Genomic DNA, 21,182 nt, shown 5'->3' on the forward strand with positions numbered 1-21,182 from the left:
CACATTTTACCAGTGAAGAGACAGAGCCTCAGGGAGGTGAGATCACTTGTTTAAAGTCACACAAGGAGTAAGTAGCAGGGCCAGGATCTGAATTCAAGCCTATTGACTACAAATTTATCTCATTTTATTGTAATATACTGCTTCCCAATGGAATCAAGTAATTTGTTCTTTCATTAACAGACCTTGGACAAGTCAATAATAACAATGTAGAAATGCAAGGCACTTCATTTACAAAATATTTTATATACTTTATCTTACTGGATACTCACAATAGCTCTTTTTTTAATTAAAAATTTCAATTTTTTCCCCCATGGTTACATGATTCCTGTCGTCTCCCTCCCCCTTTTCCTCCCCAACTCCTGAAGTTGACAGGTAATTTCACTGTTTTATTTTCTATCATCACTCAAATTCTATTTCTATATTATTCATTTTTGTAATGGAGTAATCTTTTAAAAACGAAAACCCCCAAATCCTATACCCATATAAACAAGTATTATATAATATTTTTTCTTCTGTGTTTCTACTCCCACAGTTCTTTCTCTGGAGGTGGATAGCGTTTTTTTCTTATAAGTCCCTCAGGATTGTCCTGGATCACTGTATTGCTATTAGTGTCTAAGTCTATTGCATTTGATGTTTCGGTTACTATGTTCAGTGTTCTCCTGGTTCTGCTTATTTCTCTCCACATCAGTTCATGTAGGTCTTTCCAGTTCTTATAGAAATCAAGCAGTTAATCATTCCTTATAGCACAATAGTATTCCAGCACCATCATATACCACAATTTGTTCAGTCATTCTGTAAAATGGAGATTTGAACCCTAGACTTCAATCCCCAGAAGTCCTTGGTATTTCCCAGAATTCCCTATAATCCCACCTGAGTCTCCACCTGGGTGAGATCACAATGAGTATTTAACTGGCCCTCTGCCTCACAGGTGCTCTCTACTCAGCCATTGCAAGATTAGTAAACTGTGAATGGGCTAATCAGCCCTAGGCACATGGTTTTCTTATTTTGTATTTCTTTATTCCTTGATTTCTAATAATCTTTAATAAACCTCATAAAATATAATATTTCTATTACTAGAAACTAAATTTAAGTTTTACAATTCCCCAATCAAGGGACACTCCCTAATTTTCTAATTTTTTGCCACCACAAAATGTGCAGTTATACATATTTTTGTATGAACAGAACCTTTCTCATTTTTTTATATCTTTGGGATACAAGCCCAGTAGTGATATTGCTGGATCAAAAGCCATGCATTCTTTTAAAGCCCTTTGGGTATAATTCCAAATTATCTTCCAAAATGGTTGGACCAGTTCACAACTCTACCAACAATGCATTAATGTCCCACTTTTGCCACATTCCTTCTGACATTTATTATTTTCCTTTATTGTCATACTGGCTACTCTGCCAGGTATAAGGTGGTACCTCAGAGTTGTTTTGTTTTGCATTTCCCTAATCAGGAGGGAGTTAGAACATTTTTTAATATGATTATTGATAGTTTTGATTTCTTCATCTGAAAACTACATATTCATATCCCTTGGACATTTGTCAGTTGGGGAATGATTTGATTTCTTATAAATTTGAGTTAGTTCTTTGTATATTTGAGAAATTAGACCTTTGTCAGAGAATTTTGTTATAAAATTTTTTTCCCAGTTTGTTTCTTCCCTTCTAATTTTGGTTGCATTGGTCTTGTCTGCACAAAAATGTTTTAATTTAATATAATCAAAATTATTCACTTTACATCTTGTAATGTTCTCTATCTTTTACTGGGTCTCAAATTCTTTCCTTCCCCATATATCTGACAAGTATACTCTTCCATGTTCACTTTATTTATAATATCACACTTTATGTTTAAATCATATATCCATTTTGAACTTATCTTGGTATAGGGTTTCACAATAGCTCTTTAAGAGAAGTAGAGTATATATTATTATCCCCATTTTATAGATGAGGAAATTGAAGATCAAGAAATAAAGTGATTTACTCAAAGTCACATAAATTATAAATGTAGGGGCTGGGACTGGAATAGAAACTCAAATGTTCTGATCCTCAGGTCAAGTGTTCTTTCCACAAAACCAATCTTCAATCTCTCTGGGACTAATCTATTTCCTTATCTGTCCACATCCAGATGTAAGGGTGATTTCCAATGCCCTGTGGAGTTTTGAGTTGGCTAAATCTACAGGTAAAATGGCCAGGAAGACTGTTAAACTGGTAGAAAAGACAATGATTTTATTCCCGGGCTTAATTTACCTTTTGTACCCTGCCCTAAGCCCATTGGCTAATGAACAGAAGATAGTTGAGGTGTGAAAATTGGGAAATCCTCTAACCCCAGAACTACATGATAATTATTGGGGAAATAAACATTCTCTGGCTTATCTGCTAGCTTGTACCTGGGGCTAAGAATCTCCTGTTGGGAAGATGAGATGCTTTAGTGTCAAAATCCTGAGGGAAAGCGAGGCAATGATGGTGGTAGAAGAGAGGGAACCAGTTTGCTGGTTGCTTGGCTAGGATTTCAATGAAAGTTGGTAAAAAATTTAGGGAATTTAAATTGATACAGCATAATAATGTCACTGGTTTTTGTTTGTTTTGAGGAAGAGCTAATGATAGAGTGGATACAGTGTTGGGTCTGAAATCAGGAAGACTCATTTTTCTGAGTTCAAATCTGGCCTCATATATGTACTAGCTGTGTGATCCTGGGCAAGTCATTTAAACTTGCCAGTTTCCTCATTTGTAAAAGGAACTGGAGCAGAAAATAGCAAGTCATTGTGGTATTTTTGTCAAGACAACTCCAAATGGGGTCACAGAGAGTTGGTCATGACTAAACAACAACCACAAAGACCAAGAGCCAGAAACCTGAGGCAGCAGAACATTTAGCAGATCAATGGAGAACCAAAGTCTAGTCTGGGTAAATCTACTCTAGTTAAATCTAGTCTAGGTAAGCAGTGTCCAGCTGAGTCAAATCTGGTCGAAGCTACCTGTTCAGTCAATGTCCTGTAGAGCCTGACACCAGAAGGAAATAGGGCTAATGGGAACAGAGTGATGACTCACATGTGTGCTGTCACCATGCATGTTTCCCCTCATGCGCTTCATGCTACATGTTCATACTGGTCACACATTGTTTTTCTCTCCATGTGTTTCCTAGATGACTGTTCTTCCCATTGAAGTGGCCAGTGAGAAGAGCTCAATTTTGAGAGCATGAGCAGAGAATTTTGCCTATCTGGTTCCAATCCTTGTAGGGGATTTGGTGAGTCTGCTTCTGGACTTGCAAGATGATACTCCCTACTTAGAGTTTGCACAGATCTTTCATGACTGATTCCTGGCTTTTTCCTTCTTGTTTTCCATCAAGGTACCTTCCCCCACTGGGCTGACCTGTGAGCACATGGCATCCTAGGCAAGCCTGTGCCTGGAATGTAGCTCTCTTGTGTTTTTTGCCCTTTGATACAGTGAGCTCTCAAAAGGTTGGAAGAGCCACAGTGGCCCAAGCCAAGCCCTGAAGATAAGTAAGTCCCTAAAAGCTATCTGCTTGAGCGAGGCTAGGAATGTCTTGATCTGGCAGTGGAGATGCTATATCTGCAAACAAGGGATTGACTTGTTCATGGACTCCACCAGACCTAGACATTAACTCAGTGATGGGAAGAATATTTGTAGCTACTCAATTGCTTTTCAATTGTGTCTGATTCTTTATGATTCCATTTGTGGTTTTCTTTTCATAGATATTGGAGTGATTTGCCGTTTCCTTGTCCAGCTCATTTTACAGATAAGGAAACTGAGGCAAACAGGAATAAGTGGCTTACCCAGAGTCTCAGAGCTTATAAGTGTCTGAGGTCAGCTTTGAACTGGGATCTTCCTGACTCCAGACCTGGCACTCTAGCTTGTGCACCCCCTAGCTGCCCATTGTAGGTACTACTTTAAATTTAAGCCAATTCCTCCCAGGGATTAAAAGGTAGAGGGGAAAGTATGCCCTGATTTGGAGGACATTTTTTGTATTCTGATTCTTGCTATAGCTTTTCAGTAAATATCTCTTTAAAATCTAATAGATATTAATTGGTTATCAATATTGAGGATCTATCAATTGGTTAAATCAACAAATGGGTATCATTATCACTGGTACTGGTGATATTAAGAAGATCGTAGTTATTTGGAAAAAAAAATACACTGGACCAGAGGTTCAAGCCAATAGCATTGGTAAAACCCTGTAACCTCTGTGGGGTACTCCTAGAATCCTGAAGGAGTACTTTTACTAACTTCTGGGAACCAGGTCTGCTAGTATAAGCGGAGTTGGGATCAGGAAGGTAAGTCTGAGCCTGATAAAGGATACCTTTAATTAGGGAGGTTATCTATAAGGTGGTGGTGGTGGTGGCGGAGGTAGAATACAGCCAGGACAAGGCATTATGTGTTCTAGGTAAGGTTTGAAAATTATGCTCTGTTCCCTATTCACTGGAGGCTTGAGCCTCCCTGTAATGCATGTGATTTGGCTTTTTATTTTATTATTTAGTTCAGACCTATGATTTCATCAATTTGGAGAACTCCTGGTATAAACTTGATTTCACTATAGAGTCTTGGTTAACATGGGGGCACGGAAAAGTTGTATTGATGTTCAAATAATTAGTATGTTTCAGGAAAGTCTTGAACCCAGGTCTTCCTGACTCCAAGGTTGGTCTCTTCTTTATTATTCCATGTGGTCTTTGGTGACAAGATTTATTGTCCACTCTGAGGTTCTACTTCATACCCATCAGATGGGCAAAGATGGCAAAAAAGAAAAAAATGAGAATTGCTAGAAGTGCTTTGGGAAGTCAGGCACAGCAATCCTCTTAGAAGAGTTGTGAAAATCTATTTGGAAACATCCCCACGAAGTCACTAAAGTGTACCTCCATGTAGACCCTTTTGACTTGGCAATACCACAAGTAGGGTTATACCCCCAAAGAGATAAAAGACAGATGAAAAAGGCTCATTTATGCACATAAATATTTATAGCTCTTTGGGGGATAGTAAATACTGGAAACTAAGGAAATGTTCACCTATTAAGGAATATCTACACCAATTACATGAATTTGGACAAACATGAAAGAATATCACTGTGTTGTAAGAAATGATGAAATAGATAGTTTCAGAGAAAGCTGGGAAGAACCTCAAAGGAGTGATGCAGATTGAAGTAAGCAGAACCCAAATGACAATGACATTATAAAGAAAAACAGCTTTGAAAGACTGGGGGACTCTGGTGAATGTAATGACCTACAACGTTTCTAAAGGGCTGCTGATGAAGCACACTTCCCTGTATCCTGACAGCAGTGATAGACTCAAGATGCAAAATATAATACACATTTTCAGATACAGCCAGTGTGGGGAATTAGTTTTGTTTGTTACAAGAAATCTGGGGAAATTATTTTTCTCTTTTTTTCCTCAAGAGGTGAGTGAATGGAAAGGTGATGGAAGCTCGAGATGGGGAAGCAGAAAAAAGAAAGGTGTAGAAAAGAGAAAAAAGGGTTTAATGAGACACCACTTTAAAGATAATAGAAAGTCGTAAAGAAGCACAGAAACTCTCTGTTGAATTTATTGCATATTTAAAATATTTTATTGATTTGCTAATGTGTCAGCTAATAACATTTTTAAAAGGGAAAGATATTTACTTCTTGTATTTTTAGTTATACTTTAAACAAGCAGGTTGTACACAATAGAGATTTGTAGTTTCATATACAAAACTATTTTCCCTTCTAGTACATAGAAGATGACCATTCTACTTGTTTAAGTTCAGAATTTTAAAAATGCTTAGGTACATTTTTATTTTTTATTTAATCTTTATTTTTTTAAACCCTTACTTTCTGTCCTAGAATCAATACTGTTGTTCCAAAGGCAGTGTGGGCTAGATGACTGGTCCAGTATCACATAGCTAGCAAGTGTCTGAGGTCAGATTTGAACTCAGGACTTCCCACCTCTAGGCATGGCTCTTAATTCACCAAGCCACAGAGCTGCCACTCAGTTGCATTTTTAAAGAGTGGAAACTGGGAGCATTAAGCACATTTAACCACAGTCACTTTTCAAGATGAACCTCATTGTATCTCCCAGGGTATTGCATATTATGAGGCTACCTATTTTGACAACCATTAATGATGATTCTGGGAAGGGCTCTTGCATAATCAATTACTGGTTTTCTTCTTAATCACAGTTTCACTTGGACAGAATCTGGGGCCAGGTTGGTTTCTGCTTTTACCGCAGAATAAGAAGATGCTGGGAACAGAAACCCATTTGGGACAGGAGATACCTTTGGTTCTGGGCATCAGGCTGGGTTCATGATGTGTGGCACATGCAGTTAAGCAAGGGTCATTTCCACTACTTTTGAGGGCATAACTCCCTTCAGGCCATCCAGTGGAACATTCAGCTATAGCTCCATCTGAAAGCCACATCTCAGAAGATGCCTCATCGACATTTCTGTCTTATGACTCATTCATCTTGTCAGGAAATTGCAGAAAACAAAAGTCAGGTCTGAGTTAATCGTTCAACCAACAAGCAATGATTAAGTACCCACTCTACGCTGGTACTCTGTTAGGCACTAGGCAGTTGAGGACAACAACGAATCAGTGCCTGCCCTCAAGGAGTTTATATTTTTAAGAGAGGTAATAGTGTACGGTGGAAAGAACTCTAGACTTTGAGATGGAGGAAATCCTAAATACGGATTCCGATCCTAATTCCATCTGCAGCACTGACCCTGAGCACATCATTTAATATTGCAGCGCCTCATTTCTCTTCTTGATAAAATGGAAATGACACTTGCACAATCTGTCTCACAGAGCTGCTTTATAGACCTTAAAACTATAGAAATATGAGCTAATTGTGATTTTTTTGCTTAACTATTCTGAGGGCTGTATAACCAACTACCTGATTTTCAATTTGGGAAGTCTCTTCTAAAAGAAATCCCTTTATTGTTACAATTGTATTGCCCTGCCTTTTTAGAAATGCTTCCTTGTTTTCACAGTATTTTTTTGAAGGCTGTTATTCTTTCTTGGCTCATATATAATCTGTAGCTTTTGAGAAAAACCAAAGGAAAATGGCCATGTAAATGTGAGCTGTTATTTTTACTGAGAAAAAGCATCTTTTAGTGGTAGAATTCTTAAGCTTCTTTGGGGGTCAATTAGGAGACAAAAGTAGATACAACAAAGGATGACCTGGATTCAAATATGGCCTTGGATACTTCCTATCTGTGTGACCCAGGGCAAATTACATAATGCTATTTGCCTAGCTCTTACTCTTTTATCTTAAAATTGTTATTAAGAAAAAAAGCTTCTTTGTGTGTTGTGGACCCTTTTGGCATTCTGGTGATGTTTATGGATCCCTTCTCAGAATGATGTTTTTAAATGTGAAAAGTAAAATGCATAGGTCTATAAAGGAAACTCATATTTTTTTCATTTTTTCATTTTTCTTTAATTAATTAATTTAGAATATTTTCCCCACGGTTACATGATTTATGTTCTATCCCTCCCCTTTTCTCTTCCCACTCCTGGAGCTAATGGGCAATTCCACTGGGTTTTCAAGACCTATTTCCATATTATTAGTATTTGCACTAGGGTGTTCGTTTAAAGTCAACATCCCCAATCATATCCCCATCAAACCATGTGATCGAGCAGTTGTTTTTCTTGTGTTTCTACTCCCACAGTTCTTTCTCTGGATATGAATAGCAGTTTTTCTCATAAGTCCCTCATGATTGTCCCGGATAATTGCATTGCTGCTAGTAGAGAAGTCCATGACGTTTTATTGTGCCACCGTGTATTTGTCTCTGTGTACAATGTTTTCCTGATTCTGCTAAAGGAAACTCTTATTGAAATATATTGTTGTTGAGTCATTTCAGTCAGACTCTGTGAGCCTGTTTGGAGTTTTCTTGGCAAAGATACTGGAGTGCTTTGCCATTCCTTCTTCAGCTCATTTCATTTTATTTTATTTTATTTTATTTTATTTTATTTTCTTCAGCTCATTTTACAGATGAGAAACTGAGACAGATAGAAACTGAGACAGATAGAATGTGCCTGAGGTCACAGCTAATAAGCATCTAAAGCCAGACTTGAACTCAGGAAGATGTATCTTCCTAACTCCTACTCTGGAACTCTATCTATTGAGCCAATTAGCTTCCCTGAAAATTGAAATATAGTTATTGATATATTGCAAAAAATAAGATCTCAAATGCCCTAGAATAGGGAGAAAGACATTAGTTCATGGCTAGCCTCTGTCACCTAGAGATTCTGTGATCTGGCCAAGTCAATTCTCAATGTCTCAGGCTATTTTTTAAGAATATAAGTTGCAGAATAGGGGCCAGTTTCTGCACTAACAGAGGTGGGCACTTCCTCCTCAGGTGTTCCCTCCATTTAATCCTAATTGTCATTATTTTTGTTTATGGCTTTCCCCCCCTTTGGTCCCAGGTCTTAAATGCAGTAGGAAAAGCATCAACTCTCTTGAATCTTCCTCAAAATTCTTTCTCTTTTTTTTGAAGACTTCTGAATATGTTTTTCAGATATCCTTTGAGAGGCACCAAATCAGTTCCAATTGGGGCTTCTGAAAATGATTTGTTCCAATGGCCATGCAGGTGGCTGAAGCAGGCATCGTGGAGTGCCAAGAGCTTAGTTGGACATCAAAGAAGCCAAGGTCATCCACTGGATCCCAAGCCATTTCAAGTTGTCTTGATTTTTGCCCTGCCACTGGACTTTAATGACTCTGGATGAGAGAGTAAGGCTAGGAACTTTGTGCAACTCTACCCCACTTAAACCCAATTACTGTGTGAGTCATAAGACATCAGCCCAAGATGTCATTGATACTCTTCAAAAAAATGAAGGACAAACAAAACAATAGTTTTTATTTTATTTCTTAAAAGATAACACTTCTGGGCTTTTCACTTAGACATACTTTATATGGAAATATTTGGGACTAGATTAAAAAAACCTCTAGCATACAACACATAATCAAGTAGATTGGCACATTACAGTATAATTCAGACTATTTGTGAGCTGGAATAATAGCTTGTTTTATTTAATCCTTTAGGGTATACAATATGCTTTTTGGATGTTATTTCATTTGATCCTTACCACAACTCCATAAGCTAGGTGCTATTATTATCCCCATTTTACAAATGAGGAAGCAGAGGCTGAGGTTCAGTAAATCATCAAGTATAGCACAATTATTATTTATTTGAGGAAGGATTTGATGCAGAAAGATCCTTTCCACTCTATCACACTGACTTCCACTCTACCGCTCTTGCAAAGGCAGAGTCATATTCTCCTTAATTATAGCTCCTGGTCCTCTAGTATTCTCTCCTCCCCACACCCATCCCATTGAGTTTGTGGGAATTCATTAAATATGATAAGAGAAAGTTCAGATCTCTACTTCTCATTAAATTTCAAATTAAATTTCAAAAATGTCAACTTTTTAAGAAAATTCTTCCTTGGTCCCCCTTCAAAGAAATAATTTTCAGGGGAGCAATTGGGTGGCTCATTTCAGGGGAGCAATTGGGTGGATTGAGAATCAGGCCTAGAAATGGGAGGTCCTAGGTTCAAATCTGGCCTCAGACACTTCCCAGCTGTGTGACCCTGGGCAAGTCACTTAACCCCCATTGCCTAGCCCTTACCACTCTTCTGCCTTGGAACCAATACACAGTATTTATTCCAAGATGGAAGGTAAGGGTTTAAAAAAAAAAGAAATATCTTTCAGGAATACAAGATGTTCTAAACATTGGTCTTTGGATATTTAGCTTCTGGTGTAACACTGCAACACAAAAGCTTATGTAATGTGCAGAATGGTGATACTTTTACAAATTCTGGGCTCTTATACTCACAGAGGCCCTGCCCCATCAAAATTGGTAGAAGTGGAAGGGGCATTCCCCATGTGCAAATGACCCGATCTGTGTTATGGCAGTTTGGGACTTTTTTCCAGGGGTTCCAAAGGTATGGCAAGAACTTAACTGATATTCTCTAAAAAATGTTCATTATGGATTACAAATTACAAATGATAAGTAAATAAATAAATAAGTAAATAAGTAAATCCCTTGTTATTCCTAAATCAAAGTGCACATAAAAAATAGACTTGTTTCTTTGGGAAAGTACAAAAAAAGAAATGTAGGGTCTTTTCCTAGCTCTTGGAGAAACGATTGACCCTGCTGGGGCATTTGCCCAAGAAAATGGGTCATTTCTAATTCTCTAGGTTGCCCTTTTTGGCCCTTTATCAAACTCATAACTTTAATGTGAGAGTCAGACCATTATTACCCAACAAGAACAACTGGTCTGAGTTTGAGACAAAACTGGATAGAATTACACATAAGAAAGCTAACATGATCCAACATCTCTCACCCCTACCCCCTCTTCTACCTCTAATTGAATTTATTTATTCAGTATGGGACTTGGGGAATATACGATTTAAGCTGGAATACAAGGATCTAAAGGGTATTGGATATCAATCTGCTTACCAAAAAAAGGGACTAAAGTCCAGCTTCTTTTTCAGATCATGTGGTTATCCCTTTTGAATCCAGCATGTAAATCCAGGAGGATTTGTGCTGACAAAGCCTTCTGATAAGATCAGCCTTGGAATTGTCTATGAAAGTTTCATTGGCAGAGCTCAAAGGAGTTCTTTTTGAATTTGGCATAAATTTTGAGGGAGACTCTACTTTGGGCAATTAAAAGTTTCCCTGAAACCTCTCCCCTCATAATTGCCTTTAGTGTCTAGAGAGGTGTGAATTTACAAAAAAAAAAAAACAACTACAGCTTGGGAAGGCTTAAGTTATTTGGGGGTCTGAGATAGGCTTATTGAAAGAAAATCATAGTTACATGTAGGCCGCCCCCCCCCCCCTTTTTCTGTGTGACTCAGGAGACTCTCCCTAGGAGGCCAGAGATCTAGCCCTTGATGTCAAGAATTACTCCGGGAATGGGGCCAGGGTCAGAACTGAGACAATGGAAGGCAGGCACCAATATAGATGTTACCATGATGTGGAGATTGGGAAGAAGTCCAACACTCTTGCAAGACTGAGATTAGACTACTATAATAGTAATCCATCCAGCCATTAGAGGCAAAGCAAAGATGGGTCCAGGGGTCTGATTGCAAAGATGGAAATGAACCATGGTAGAAGCCATTGCTCTTATTGGAGGGAGGATAAAACTGAATGGACACTCATGAGTGAGCTCAGGAAGAGGTAAATGGGCCTGAGACCAAGACAAAGAAACCAAGTTCTCCATAGGCTCATTCTTATCCCTTTCTTTCTTCCCAGAGGCATAAGTAAAGATGGTACCCACCAGACTGGGTCTATCTTCAGAGCTTTCAAGAGAGCAAATCTTCCTCACAAACTACATTACTGAACAAACTTTTCGTCTGAAACCCTTCAGTAAATGTCAATTGGTATTTAATCTTGTTTTGCCCTCAGTGCTCAACATCTAAATATAAAATGTCCTTAAATTCACAGAAGACCCTTCTATGAAAGTCCACCAAGTATTATCCTCCCTCTGTTATAAGTAGTTTTTTTTTTATGGTGGGATTCTTTTTTGTTTGTTTGTTTTCTCATTCTTCTAGCTTACTTCCTGAGTTCAGACTTGATGTTAAAGCTGAACTCTGCATACTTCTTCAGAAAAGGTCTAGGTTTTTGCTGCTTCCTTAGGGTATTGCGTTATATTATTCTATGATCTTAAGGATAGGCAGAGAATTTTTAAACTTTCAGTACTTCCAAAGTGTCTGTTCTAGGATAAAGTCCTCCTAATCTGAGCCCTGCAAATTTCTGACATGGGACTGGATCCAAGCAACAGTAGACTACTACTGGTCTCATCACCTATCAGCCAGCTGGAAAGCCCTGGTTCTGAGAGACAGAATTGTAAGCTTCTTTTTGATCTGGCAATTCTTGCCATGGTTATTCCTCTGTAGGTTTGAGAACCTTACTCTGCTCCTGGGGTCTGAGCCACACTACTGCTGCATACTTCTCAGCTTTCTCTTTTCTTAGGACACTGCAGCATCCTTATCCCTAGATGTAAGTTCTCCTCTCTGTTCTCCTTGGATGCATGCCCTAGAACTGGGCAGTGGGTACTGAAGTTGCCATGTGGTACCTAGTCCTGCATCCTCTGTATCCACACATAGTCCTCTGTTATGGTTCTGGGATTTTCTTTTGCCCTGGTGTACATTCTCTTCCTGGGTGTTGGGGTATTCCTAGCCAGACCTCATATCTTGGGTCCCCATACCTCTCTCTCTCTCTCTCTCTCTCAACAATGCTAACTTTGGCTAGTCAACTGGCAATTGGCTCACTGTGACTTTTTCTAGGTGTTCCCATCAAGTTTAGGGCTGTAAGTTTTAAAATATGTTTTGGAAGATATTTTGGGAGTGGGAGCTCACTGTATTACTTTCTGCTACTTTACCATCTTACTTCTGTCCACCATGACCAAGATTTGATTCAAGTTCTTCTGACTCAGAGTTTAGTATGCTACTTTGAATTTTTTATATTAAGGTCACATATTCATTTTGGATTTATTGTGATATATGGTATAAGATATTCTAAATTTATTTTTTTCCAGACTGCTTTCCAGTTTTCACAACAATTACTATCAAAGAGGGAGTTCCTTTCTAGGTCATTTATGTTTTCCAGTTTGTTAAATACTAGGTTGTTAAGTTTGGATTGTGATTCTTCCTTGTCTAGCATGTTCCATTAATCTACTTTTCTATTTTAACCAGTATCAGATGGTTTAGATGATGAATGCTTTGTACTATAATTTGAGGTCTCAAACTGTTCTTCCTCCTTCATCCCTATTTTCTCTAGTTATTTCCATTGATATACTCAGTATTTTCTTCTTCCAAATGAATTTTACTATTTTTAAGTTATTCATTATGTCTTTAAGGAACATTTTGAAATTATATATATATGTATACACATACATATATATGTATTAAGTACCCTCATAGGTTGATTTTCATATATTTTATACCTTTCATAGTTATTTTGAATCAGACTTTCATTTCTATCTTTGCTTCCTAAATTTTGTTATTGCCATATAGTGTAAAATTTAAAATTGATCTCAAATAATAAAAAATATTACATTTAAAAGATTTACTAATGATCATTAGAAATAAAGGAATAAAAAGATAACAAAATTTTAAAAGTGCCCATGGCTAATCAGCCTGTTCAAAAACCCCACTCACCACCACCATGCTCAAGACAGGAAGCCAAAGAGGGCAGACCAGGAACACCCACTGAATTTGTCTCCCTGTCTACAGGAAGTATGTAATAACAGGAAATCAGTAATAATAGGAAATCAGTGGGCTCCTGGGAAATGTAATTTTTAGGATAACAAATTTCCAATTACACAATAGGCTATGTTACTGATTTTTCTTATAGTTTGCCATGATATTTAAATTATGAATTGTTTCAATTTCTTTGTTGATTCTTTAGGATTTTCTTAGACAAACTATCATTTTATCAGCAAAAGAGAGATGGTTTTATTCTGCTTATATTTATGCTTTTTGTTATTTCTCTTATTGTTATTGCTAATATGACAGGTAAAGGAGGAAATTATTGTGAGAATGAAAGTTTGAGTGTTAGAACACTTTGATTTATTAAGCAATTCATGGTAATTGCCAAATCAGAACCAGACTCCTTCCTCAACTCAGGGCTGGTTTCCAAATACAGGGGGAGACAGACTTCTATACACTAAAATAATTAATCAACTAAGGCCAATTAATTAAGAGAAAACAGTAAACATTAGGCAATCTGATTTCTAATTAGAGGAAAGATTAAGAACTTTTCAAGTTTGGAGGAGGAGAGTAAACAGGTGCAATTTCCTGAATTCAGAAAAAAAAAGCACCCTACTCCCTAATTGTATGCAGACAATCAAAGGAACATGGAAATAATAACTGATTTATCAGTATGAGACCAGTTTTCATATAAGATATGAAGGCTGCTTGAGATGTATAATTGTAAAAAAACTCCTTGCATCAATATTTGTATCTGACTGGGTTTCTGGTCAGCATAACCTTGGGTTTTAGTTAAGGGTCTCAAAATATCTATGCTAAACAACCCTTGCTTTATTCCTGTATTTACTGAGAAAGCTTCTAGTATTTTCCATGCATACAATGTGACTTTTTAATTTTATATAGATACTATCATAATTTTGAATCAAATTAATTCTGTGCTTTGTAAAAGTACATTTATGCCTTACTGATATAGAAGTAAGATATACTTTTGTAATTTTAGAAGTTTTTGTTTTTTAAATGATTGTTTTCCTTATTTTTAACTAATCTCACATTCCTCATCTAAATCTACTGTCACAATAATTTTTTTTAAATTTCTGTAATCTTTCTGTTAGAAAGGCTTTCCTCTGCTTCCTCATTACTCTCTTTTTGCTCAACTCTTTCCCCATGTTGGAGATTTTGTTTAAATTGTTTTTTTAATTTTTCTTTCTTTATCTTTTTCTTCTCCTCAGCTAAGTTAAAAATCCTCTCTCCTTCCCTCTACTCCAACTTTCTTTTCTTTTTTTTCTACTGTTTTCCTAAGATAATTTTCTTTTCTTTGTTCTCTTCATTACTTAATTTTCTCTCTTTATTTTGAAATTGTATTTTCTTTTTCATGGTATACATTTGTATTTGTTCTTTCTTTGATCACTAACCAATTTTCTATGTTACCTCCTTTCTAGATCTTGCCCCATCATGACCTTTTCATGTTATGCCTTTAAGGTATTAATTTATGAGAAATGTAATGTGGATAGAAGCATTATACTAAGGCAGAAATTATCTCATGTCCCAAACTGTGTAGTTCAGTTCTATCCCCTTGCCTTCCCAATGGTCATTCTCCTTCCCACTGGCCATCCGATCTCATCTCTGAATTCATGCTTCCCCAACCTTCTTGTTGCCTGTTACCCCTAGAAGCTTGCATATCTCTTTTCCTGGAGCAGGATATTGCCACGGAGACACAATGCTCTTTCAGAGAAGTTGAGGCACCTCTTTACCCATGATCAAGTCTCTCCATTTCCCACTGCAGGCACAAACCTCTTCCCAAATAGGAGTGCTCTTCCGAGGTAACTCCTCTCTAACTGGGTTGAGACCCTTCCCTTTCATTCTCCCAGTTTTGATTTTGCCTTTCTACTACTTTTCCCATTTTCCTGCAGACCCTCTAATCGATAAAAAACTATGTAAGTCATCATTGCTTTACTAATTACTCATGGATTTGATTTAATCACCCATTCCCCTCTGTCCTCTACCCTCTGCAGAACAAATATATAAAAGATACACATAAAGAAGAAGGGGTTTTTGGAAGCCACAGAACAGTCATTATATAAAGATTCACAGCAGTTATAATTAATACATACCAGGGTGTGTGTTAGAGACAGGATGCAAACCCAGATCTTCCTGACTCCATGGTTGGCCTCTCTGGCCACTTCAGTTCTTTTATTCACCAGATTAAATGTCTATCACATTTCCCATAGCAATGATTCTAAACAATTCATTTTCTCCCCAAGCCCTATTCCTGTAGTCTCTTTCTCAGTGGATTATCTTGCCTTCTACTTAATATTGAGTTCATGACATACTAGCTTCTTCATTTTCCCTCAAGATTCCTCAAAACCTTTATGAATCTTTATAGAACCTCATCTTTCCTCCAGTTTCATATTACGGAGAGCTTTTCTCTCTGTATGATGCTAAATCTTCTGTCTTCCCTTTCTATTTGCCCTGAGACCTCGGTACATCAAATAATTTCACCTTTCTTTTTTCACCTCTCTCTTTTAATCTTTCTCTGTCTATGTCTTTGTCTCTCTCTAGCTCTCTCTTTCCTCCTTCCACTGTGCCTATAAACATGCTCAGGTCCCTACTATCCTAAAAACAAAACAAAACAAAACAGCAACAACAAAAACCCTTTCATCCCTGATACCCCCTGAAAGTATCAGTCCCTATTTCTCCTCTCCTTTTCTGCAAAATTTTATGAAAGCAACTAGACTTGCCACCTCTACTTCCCACAACCTTCTCATACTCAAGTCTTTACAATATACATTGCTTTCCTGAAACTGTCCTTTTTCATTTCCCCCCTCTCCTTTCAATTGCTAAATCCAATGGTCTTTTTCCCCCTGTCCTCTTTTTCTTTTATATTTGTGTGGAATTTTATATTGTTGCCCCTCACCTTTCTTACTGATCTTGCCTCTTTTGGAATATGTGATATTGTTCTCTTCAGGTTCTTCACTTGCCTGTTCAATAGTACTTTCTAAGTCTTCCTTGCTGGTTATCAGTCTCCTCCAGACCCTTAAGTATAAGTATCCTCCAAGATTCTGTCTTCATGTCTCTCCTCTTCACTCTTCTCTCTTCTCTCTCTGCTAATCTTATCCACTCACTTTGAACATCTCCTAAATATCCCTCCAGTAACTCGTGTAACATGCCCAAAATTTCATTTATTGTCTTTTGCCTCAAACTTGCCCCTACTCCAAACCTTCCTATTTCTGTAGAAGGCACCACCATTCTCCTAGTCACCTAGGCTCAAAATTTCAATGTCATTTTCAGCTCGTCCTCCTCCTTTGCCACCATCTTCCTCCTCTGATCATTTGCAAAGTCCCATTGATTCTTGCCTCTGTAACACCCCTCACATTTGTCCTCTTCTCTCCACTCACGTTGCCATCATTCGAATTCAGGTCCTCAGTATTTCCTTACAGATCTTCCTGCTTCTTCTTTGTCCCTTCTCCAAAGCATCCTATGTAGGTTGCCAAAATAATGCATGATTCTGACCACTTCAGCTAAAAACTTGGATAAAATACAGACTCCTTAGCTTTGCCTTCTTGCTTCTCACAGTCTGACTTCTATCAACATTTCTTACCTTATTTCACACTTCCTCCATTGATGTTCTCTACACAGCAACCAACTGGATAACTAGTTTTACTTCAATTTTCCTTATATTATACTACTATTATGCCCCTGCAAATGCTATTTCCCAGGTCTAAACTCCCTCCTCACTTCTATTAAAATGCTTTTCTTCCTTTGAGGCCAAATGAAGCATTCTTTGATCTCCTCAGATAAAATGAATCCCTCCTCTCTCAGATTTTCCTAAGGCTCTTTGTCCTTATCTCATGCAACTTTGGCTCATCTGTGAATGTATTTGATACACAAATTAGATTGCCTAACAGAAAAATGGTGAATAAGATTGTTGATGAAATCCCCACATGGCAGAGGGAGGCTGGGGAGCCTACTTCTGGATAGGCATAGTGATATATAACTATAGAAATGTCCTGCTCCCTGATTTTTGAAGCATGCACAGCTCCAATATGCTAGCCATGTGATTTTAGTGAAGGAGTGTTAGAGGCAGTATATACCCTTGTAGTCTTTGAAAGATCAAAATGGCAAACTACCAGAGATCTAGGAGCCATAATCCATGCCACATTTTGTGGCCAGCTAGTCTTCCCTTACCCCCCCCCCCCTCTGTCCTTCCCCTACTCTATCTCTCCCACCCTTCTTCCTCCACTCCCTCCCTCTCCCACTCCCTGCCTGCCTCTCTCTCTCTCACTGGCCCTCTCCTCTCTCCCTCTTCCTTTCTCTCTCCCCTTTCCCTCTCCCTTTCCCTTTCAACTCTCCCTCCCCCTTCTTCCCTCCATCTCTCTCTCTGTCTCTCTCTCTGTCTCTGTCTGTCTCTCTGTCTCTGTCTGTCTCTGTCTCTGTCTGTCTGTCTGTCTGTCTGTCTGTCTGTCTGTCTGTCTATCTCTCTCCCTCCTTCCCTCCCTCCATGCTGGAGTACTGCCAGGAGCAGATAGGCTACAGAATGAGGAGCCTCCTCCTCTTGCTCCTGGTGCTGCAAAAGCCTTTCTTTCCTCTCTCTCTCTCAGTAATTTCATTTTTAAAAAATCCTTAAGCTTATGACGACTCCCATTTTAATTAAAACATAGCCACTGTGCCACCTAGTTGTTCCTGTGCATTAAAGTATTTTTAAGAATTCCTGTGGAGAATCTTTGGGTAAATCAAACAATCATCCTCCAATTCTCAGAGCTCCTGCTTTTTATTTATTGGACTTGATTAAAGTGAGGAACATCCACACATTATTGTCTCTCCTGGCTGAGAAGTTCCAGTGATTATGAAAGAAAGACTGATAATGTTCTGAGAATGGGTTTTTGGCAAAACTGGCCCCAGAGGGAACTTCTTTTCTTTGATGTGGGCTTTGTAGGAAGAGATGTTGCCTGGGAGAAATGTGAATAAAGTTTGGGCAGAGCTAACCTTTCCTTCCCTCATCTTGCCTCTGTGGTCTGTTTGCTCATTCTTCTCCCTGACTTCAAGTGAGCCCAAAACAGGAAACAGTCACATGACTGAAGGAATCCTAATGTAGAGAATCCTGAGTTCCACAGCAAAATCATCTGGAATGCTCAGAAAATGAGGCATTGTGGTTGAAGGAATTTTCTGACTCACTAAATTACAGCAGAGAATTAGTTTTGTTTTAGTTTTTATTATTGAAAGTTTTTTCAAATTTCTAGATCATGGTTTATAGAAATTAAAACTAGAAGGAACTAGGAAAATCATCTAGTCAAGTGCCCCCTCCCCCCCCCCATTTACAGAAGAAGAAACTGAGCCTTGAAGGTATGAAATCAATTATCCAAGGACACAAAGATAGTAAATAGGTAGCAGAGCTGACATTTGAACCTAGGTCCTTTGCCCAGCTAAATCCTGTGAACTCAACACATTTAGCAAATTTATTAAGCATGCAAGTCATCATGCCACTCTGCTCATACTGGGGCATTATGCCTACTACTATTGGCAGAGCTGTAGAGGGTGGTAGGGATCATTAGTCTTCTTATCAGATTCCCACCCAATTTTCTTCTGATTATCTCTTTTTCCTAAAAACTGGGTGTGGGCAGACTTTAAGCTCTTTGAGAGAAGGGACTATTTGACCTTTCTTTTTAGCTCCCATATTTAGCGTAGCACTTGGTACATAGTGGATGCTTATTTCATGTTTAACTGACAGAAAAAAAATCCCATTGGATTAATTGTGAGGTCAGCTAGTTGGACTCTTGCTCACCAAGGTTTCAGTGTATCACAAGAAAATATTTGATAAGTAACTTTTATAAGCATTTCCTTGATTTTCTGACTTATTGGAATAAATATTTTTTAGGTAAAAAATGACTACATAAAACCTCAGCTCAGGAATAAAGCCCACTTGAAAGATGTTTTTTAAGCTGCTGAGCGTATTTCTGAAACCAGCTCATTTCCAGGTGCTTTCTTTACACGCCTTGGGGCTTAAAATGTAATTTAGAAAACAAATTTCAAGTCATGCACTTGGCAGTGAGTTTAGTTTAGAACCTGGACTTGGAGGTAGATCCACATGGGCATATGGTGAAAGCTGGAGAAAAAGATGAAAGAGACCAAAACATGGAAACCACTGATTTAAGAAGGACTTCCATGAAAGTTTAGAGAACTTAGTGGTAGAGCTGGGGATTGAGAAGCAAAAGTGATTTTTGCTCTATTACTTGCCTTAAAAACCACACGAAATAGTTTTTCCATTTCACTTTGGACTTGGAACTTCTGTGTTCAAAATAAATTTAAACAGAAGTGTCTCAGCTATTTGATTTCAAACAATCCTCCCAAAGATCATACCTGTCTCTCCACCAGTATAAAGTGTCACACAACCACAGAAAATGAAAGTCCTTGTCTAATAGGACTATTTATCTTGTTCTTTTCAGATAGAGGAACAGACTTTCTTTCCTTTTTTTTTACAGTTCCATATTTTTTATTAATCTTCAGTTCATAGCTTTGACATAGTTTTATCTAATAATAAAAATGGATCCAAGGAATAAAAAGAAATCTACATTTCTCTCTGAAAAATTGAAATGAGTGGACTTTATTGAAGTGTTCCAAATGAAGAAAGGTCTCAATGAATTTTTCTATTACTCCATTAAAATTTTTTATTTATTTAATTAATTTTGAATATTTTTCCATGGTAACATGATTCATGTGAGGAACAGATTCTCTAATATCATAAGCAATTCTCAAGGCCCCTGGGTTGGTCTCTCAGTATAAATGTTTTTCAAGCACATACTAGAAATAATAAAATTAAAAATGCAAAATTATACATGGTTAAGGAGATCTCATTCAGCTTCAGGGAAGAGAAAGGAGGAAGGGACTTAAAAGGAGGTAAGGGTGGACTCAAATGTTGGGGTAAAACATTTGAGAAAAGATCAATATCTAGTTGTCATTGTTATTCTCATTTTGTGTATTCATGTGACAGCTCACCTCTCTAAATAGCTGTCAGCCATAGCTAGCCATCTCACAGAAGCAACTCCTAGTAACTAATGGATTTTAGAGTATGGATTCAAAATACTTTGTTTTAGACTACAAGGAAGATCTGTGATTTCCTTTCCCAGTGTGGAAGTCCCCTCCACCAGCACAGGTACAACTATCCATGACTTAGTAGATAAATCCTAAGGAGTTATATATATAAAGCATAAGAGTAAAGTAATTTGCTCAGGGTCATCCACTCCATGATGAGGAGAGGAAGGACTTCAACCCATAACTTCCTGATTCTAAACCCAGCATGCCACACTATGATGCTTTGATTAATTTAGGAAAATGCATAAAAATGTTATTAAGTGTATAACAGAAGAAACGGTGGACTCTGCAGATTCAGAAAAGTCACGAGGGTGTAATGACATACTATTCCATTGTGGGGAAATAAAGTCTGTGGAAATTTACCTGATTTGGTGACTAATGTATCTTTACCACAATCAAAATGGGAAAAGAGACATTTGAGACCAAAGACAAGGAAACTGTGTTAGCTTCTAGAAATCACTCTGCCCTCTAGGGTTTATAATCCTAATTTCATTGACATCTGTTATAAAATTCCTCCAAATTGAATAGTAATTAGCCCTTCCTCTATGCCACAGATTAAGAGTATATGTTGGGCCCCATTTGATATTTTCCTCCATAATTCAACCAAACCCTCCCTACACAGTGTTTTCCTTCTGTTAAGGCCCCGTCTCAGCCATGTCCCAAGAATTTCTACCTGACTGTGTTCCTTTGTATTTATTTTGGCAATTGCATCCTCTCATGTTTGGGAGAGAGGAAATAGCTCTCTGCTTTCTAAATTGCTGACACTAAGGGGAGCACTTAATCTTTTAGAGTATCTTAACTAGAAATCCAACATCAACACGTGTGTCAGAAAACACATAAAGTCTTTGTGCTGAAATTTGCTGAAATGGTGATTAATGCCTGATACACAGCACACCTAATGAGTGGAA

Source organism: Monodelphis domestica, chromosome 3 (assembly GCF_027887165.1).
Source record: "Monodelphis domestica isolate mMonDom1 chromosome 3, mMonDom1.pri, whole genome shotgun sequence".
NCBI classification, from domain to species: Eukaryota; Metazoa; Chordata; class Mammalia; order Didelphimorphia; family Didelphidae; genus Monodelphis; species Monodelphis domestica.